Source organism: Aplysia californica, unplaced genomic scaffold, assembly GCF_000002075.1.
Source record: "Aplysia californica isolate F4 #8 unplaced genomic scaffold, AplCal3.0 scaffold00291, whole genome shotgun sequence".
Classification (NCBI taxonomy): Eukaryota; Metazoa; Mollusca; class Gastropoda; order Aplysiida; family Aplysiidae; genus Aplysia; species Aplysia californica.
In genome coordinates, this window is record NW_004797561.1 from 222325 (window position 1) to 228104 (window position 5780).

General features: G+C 39.3%; 1 protein-coding gene across 1 annotated transcript in view; it reads right to left on the reverse strand.

Annotated features, from left to right (window-relative positions):
* LOC100533521 (memory suppression protein) overlaps positions 1-3339 on the reverse strand; it is a gene marked incomplete at its 3' end in the record, with an annotated part of 24871 nt that extends 21532 nt beyond the window's left edge. Inside the window, 1 exon segment of the mRNA NM_001204490.1 lies at positions 3233-3339.
* Positions 3340-5780: the final 2441 nt, after the last annotated feature.

Below are 5780 nucleotides of genomic sequence, written 5' to 3' on the forward strand. Positions count from 1 at the left end.
CAAAAAAAAAAGAAAACTTATTCCCCCAACGAAACAACGACAATAACCAAAGAATTGTTGTCGTATATCAAAGTTGTATCAAAACTGCTTTTTTTTCGTGAGAGGAGACACGCACGCACGCACGTACGCACGTACGTACCCCCAAAGCATGCACGCACGCATGCACGCACGCACGCACGCACCTACAAACACACACATGCATAATTTTATAACAATATATAAATATGCGCACACAAATACACCTACACATATAGACAGTGAAACAGGGAGAGAGAGAGAGAGAGAGAGAGAGAGAGAGAGAGAGAGAGAGAGAGAGAGAGAGAGAGAGAGAGAGAGAGAGAGAGTTCTGCTGATTTCTTTTTCCTCTCGAATAACATCCCAAAGAATAGCTACTTGTATTTACTCGTATTGTATCCACTTTGGACTTTGGAGAGCAACAATCACCTCGGTCAGCAAGTCATAAGAGGATTAACGAATAAGAAATGTTGAAGTTATGAAAAAATCTCGCAAGCTGCGCACTTTCACAAGTAGCAGTGAAGCACGTAAGTGCTTAAAATGTGGCAAAAATCTCTGTACCAAAATTTAGTCTCATTGGCCATAGCAGAGGCAACAAATCATCCTAATCCTTATTTATTATCTGTCTGTTTCGCTAAATAGATAATGGGTTATCATCAGACATTAACGAATGAATTATGTGTATTGCATGTAGGCTTATTAAAAATCATTATTTTTCACTTACACCATCAAAAGCATAGTATTCAGTATCGTCAAACGTCCTTGCCTATAGCGCCTTAATAACGTCAATGATAGTACATAACAAGATGGGCCACTTCTCTCTTTGAGCCAATTAAAAAAGTGTCCTCAAAATTTGGTGGCGCCCTCTTCACAAAAGCGCACTCTTTGCGAACAGAGTTACCCTACTTGAGTTTTTAAAAATCAAAGTGAAACTAGCATGTTTTGGGATAAATTTCGGAAGAACGCTTTTTTTAAAATGGTTACGCTGACAAAAAACCTTTTCCGGAGGAAAGGGTGATGGTTTTCTTCGTTTAATTTGACTTTAGAATGAAAGGCGAGAGGTCATTAAAATATAAAAAAAACCTAAAACTACGCACTGAACGTACCCGAACTGCTGATGAACAGCAGTCGATCTGCGCACGCAAGGAGGTGCTATTCCTATTCTTCTTCTGGAAAAACGAAAGAGAGCTTCAAAACAGACTGCAGCGCCATCTGAAGCAAAGAGCATACTTCCTGCGGACACTTTTTGGTTGAGTGAACCATCTTGTTATGTACTATCATTGATAACGTTAATACTTCACATAGGATGGTCGGCGTGTGTACTAGTATGGTTTGCTACTTCTTTCTTAACAGTCTATCCACCTTATCTCTCCTCCTTTTTTGTATTTGTTACTCTCTTGTAACACCTCTAATATTCGGCACTTATATGACATAAGTCCCGTAAAATACTTACTGAAACGAATTAAAAAAAACCCAACAATACTTGACAGACGTATTTTTCACACCGTCTCGAGAAGAGGCAAAGGTCAAGGACATCATGTCGTGTGACTTGTTAATGTGGCTCTAAGTACAAGAAGCGTCAGACTCAAAACTGAGTGTGATGCTCACGGCAGCATGACCCGGATATGGACACTTGAGGCATCCCTCCCTCCCCCCATCCCTCCCACTCCCCCCCCCCCCCCCATCTAAAAACATATCTAAAATAAAGAAGACGCACATCCCCTCCGACCCCCACTTACAAACAAACAAACAAACAAACAAACAAACAAACAAACAAACAAACAAACAAACAAACAAACAAACAAACACACTCATCAAAATGAAACAAAAAAATCAAAACAAAAAACAAAAACAAGACAACAACAAAATATCACACACAATTACACCCATCGCACTCACACACTCACTTTTGCCCTTGCACCCCCCCCCCCCAATCCCACACACACACACACACACACACACACACACACACACACACACACACACACGCACACACACACACGCACTACGCACACGCACGCGCACACTTCTCCTCCTCTTTTTCCTCCTCTTCCTCCCTCCCCACGATACCCCTACCTCTTTGAGCAAATCCGGTGGCTTGAGGTGGACAAAACATTTTGATGGTAAGTAACTCACGGAGTGAGAGCATCATTTCCGTATCATGATGATGTAACTCCATTGTTCAAGAGCTTGACTGAAGTGCAGAAGGGTGGAATTCAAAATGCCCTTCAATGTGATGCGCAGTATATGCCTTTCTGTGTGTAAATCTGATTTCGACTAATCATAAAGATTTACCCAATAACATAACTGATCCAGTTGTGTATTAAAAAAAGACGCATTTATATTATTCATGTCATATCGCCATTGGTGGTGTTTTCTCTCTTTCTCTATTTCCAGAGCTGCTGGACTTTTATTCTCATTTATTATCTTGTTAGTGTTTTCATTCGCAGGACACTAACTGATCGAGATTGTGCTTTTATAAAAGAAAAAGAGAAAACACTAGCAAAACTGGAACTCTTGAACTCAAGTTCAAAGACAATATTTCGGTAAGTTTCATTTTGGCAAAAAAAATAAATTTTATAAAGGCAAGTGCTACAGCGCCCAATAAAAATTGTAGGTCATTTAGGAAGCATGGCCTTGGAATTCAACATGCGTTTTCTAATTGTTCACTTAAATAAAGAACCCCCCCCCCCCAATCAAAACATTAGTTTGATTATGTCCGGAGAGAAAGCAAGATAGACAGTCAGAATAACAGAGGGAAAGGGGAGATGTATCATATAAATATAAGACCTACCGGAAAGGAGAGTCCATATATGAATCTTACAATGCCGAGAGTTTGAAAAAAGTATTTACACACCGAAAGGGACACAAAGAGAGTGCGGTTAAACCATTCAACGTCACCTTCAAACCATAAACTTCTCTTGTGAAACAAAATATTCTGTTACATAAATGTAAGAAGATCTAAGCGCAGGCCAAGATATTAAACAGGTCCTGAAGGCCGGACCATCCCTATACGTAAAGCAACTCGCATGTCTTCACGTTACATTTTCCATACTGTTAATTCATGAGATAACCTCCATGTAAGAAAAAAAAGCGTCAAACAAACAAACAAAAACAATTAAAAACAAATCCTACCATAAAACAAAGTAAAATAAATACCCCCTCCCCCCCCTTTCCACTCATTCCCCAAACAAAACAACACAAACGAAGTGACTCACTTATGGTAGCAGCTGAGTTTCGTTTTCCGATGTTGAAGTATTGTACGAGCCAACTCTCCTCGCTGTAAGAGGCTGAAAGTTTCGGGGCACGCACAGCAACGCTGATGTACAGTAGAGAGTATCAACCACCAGCTGGCGAGGAGTGAGTGGTGGTGGTGAGCTTGATGGTTTACTGTGAGCGGCCCCACACGCGCGCGCGGCCGCTTAAATATCCACGGTGGCGGATGTAAAAGTCTAAGCGAGCTTTAGTCACAAACGGGAATTTGTAAGATTTCTTTTCCGCTTAACGTAAAAACAAGGCGAACTCTTGGAATTCTATGAATGAGAAATACAAAGAAAAGTGTCTGATTCATTTATCAGACATGATGAAATGGGATGAGGACATAATGTGGAAGCCATATATAATACAGATTACACACACACACACACACACACACACACACACACACACACACACACACACACACACACACACACACACACGCACACAAACACACACATACTCACACATACACTCACAAACATACACACACCCACATGCACACATACACACACATTTTACACATACAGAGAGGTAGACAAATATGTTGGTATTAAAATATACATCTTACATAATTATTATTCAAAACTGGGATGGGTCACAGAGTCCAACAAGCACAACGACTTCATAAATATTTGGCCCCCCGATTATTACTTCATCGATCAACCAATCAACTGATTAGACAAATACACAAACACACACACACATACACACACACACACACACACACACACACACACACACACACGAACACACACACATACAAACACACACATAAACGCACACACAAATGCACACTCACATACACACATAAGCATACACACGCAAACGCAAATATTATGGACTAACGAACAAGAGTACAAAAATCGATCAATATAAAACTATAATATTTGAACCCAGGCCAAAAGCAAAGGACAAAGTCCGGTTCCGGTTGATAGCGATACGTTATTTCTAAAAAATATTTAAAAAATCAATCAATACAATTTTCTGAAATTAAGTAAAAAATTAAAGAAAATAAAAACCTTCTAAATATAAACAGCTTTCGAGGCATTATCTCTTTTGGCTACTTAAAAAAAATTAGATTTCTGAGTTATGTTATTTTACGGCCTCCCCAAAAATGCCTCATCTGAAAGGGACATAAAGATACTTGATTTATGTCTCAGTTTTGCGAAAAGTGCCAGACTTTGCTATATTGTTTTGTTAGAAAAAGTGACCTGGGCGTACCCGATTAAAATTTACTCACACATTATGTGCAGTGGAATGTGCACAGATCTGTATTATACTGGTAAATATATACATGTGTGCGTGTGTGTGTATGTCTGTGTTTGTATGTATGTGTGTATGTATGTGTGCATGTGTGTGTGTGTGTGTGTGTGTGTGTGTGTGTGTGTGTGTGTGTGTGTGTGTGTGTATGTGTGTGTGTAAACATTTGTATAAATTTATATTTCATAAAATACCAAAGAAAATTTGATGAATGAAGTTTGTTTCTTCGTAAATGTTTATATTTCCCTCAAATGAGACAGTTTTAGCCCATCTGTAAACTTAAAACTACTTTGACGTTGATACACAGGCTTTTCCAACCAAAAATTAAGTTTATACCTTTTTTGCGTAAGTGGACTGCACAAAAAATGCCTTGCTAAAATAGAGTTGGGAATTCCAAATCTTGACAAGATTCGATCTCATCAGCTAGAGAAAGAAGAGAAGGAATACCTGATACAGAAATGAAAGAAACCAATTTTTATCGATCAAAGTGTCATCTTTGGGCCATATCAAGGAAACCATACAGTTTGTTTATATATTTTTTTCAATTTCCCCTCTTTACCATCTACGGGAGATTCTTGTAAAGGAATCTCTTAGACACATACAACCCTTTTAATGGTATCTAAACAATCAGCAAATTTTAGAGCAGTGTTTAATCTCTGATGGTACCAAAGGGCCCCCTCCACGTTGATGACTTAATGTGTAGGTAGAATCTGGAGGATAAAAATGTTTGTAATTGATTCGCTATTGGTTGTGCTTTTCGGGTCAGCTTGGAATCAGTTACGCATCAAATTTTGGAGGAGGAAGAATGGGATGAAGAAGACGGGATATTTTGGTGATGCTACACAAAACATAATTTTTCAAGCCATGTTTGTAATTCGACCACATTCTCAAAACTATCTTCCTCACCCCAACCTCTTTCACCGCAAATAGCATGATGGCATTATACCTCTGGAATTCTGAAATTTCCGATGGAAAAAATGTCCCTCTGGTTAAAGATTCCTGTTCTACAGTGGAAGATGCACTGCTTCCTCCCTAACAGCTCAGCACATGTAGTCTAACATGTCTGTCTGGGGGCGTTGAGTTCACACAGTGCGTATTTAACAGAATGCACCATAATTAGCCTTCTACCACAGTACGGATTTAAAACAAACACACACACTCACACACCCACTCATACAAACACACACACACACACACACACACACATACATACACACACACACACACACACACACACACACACA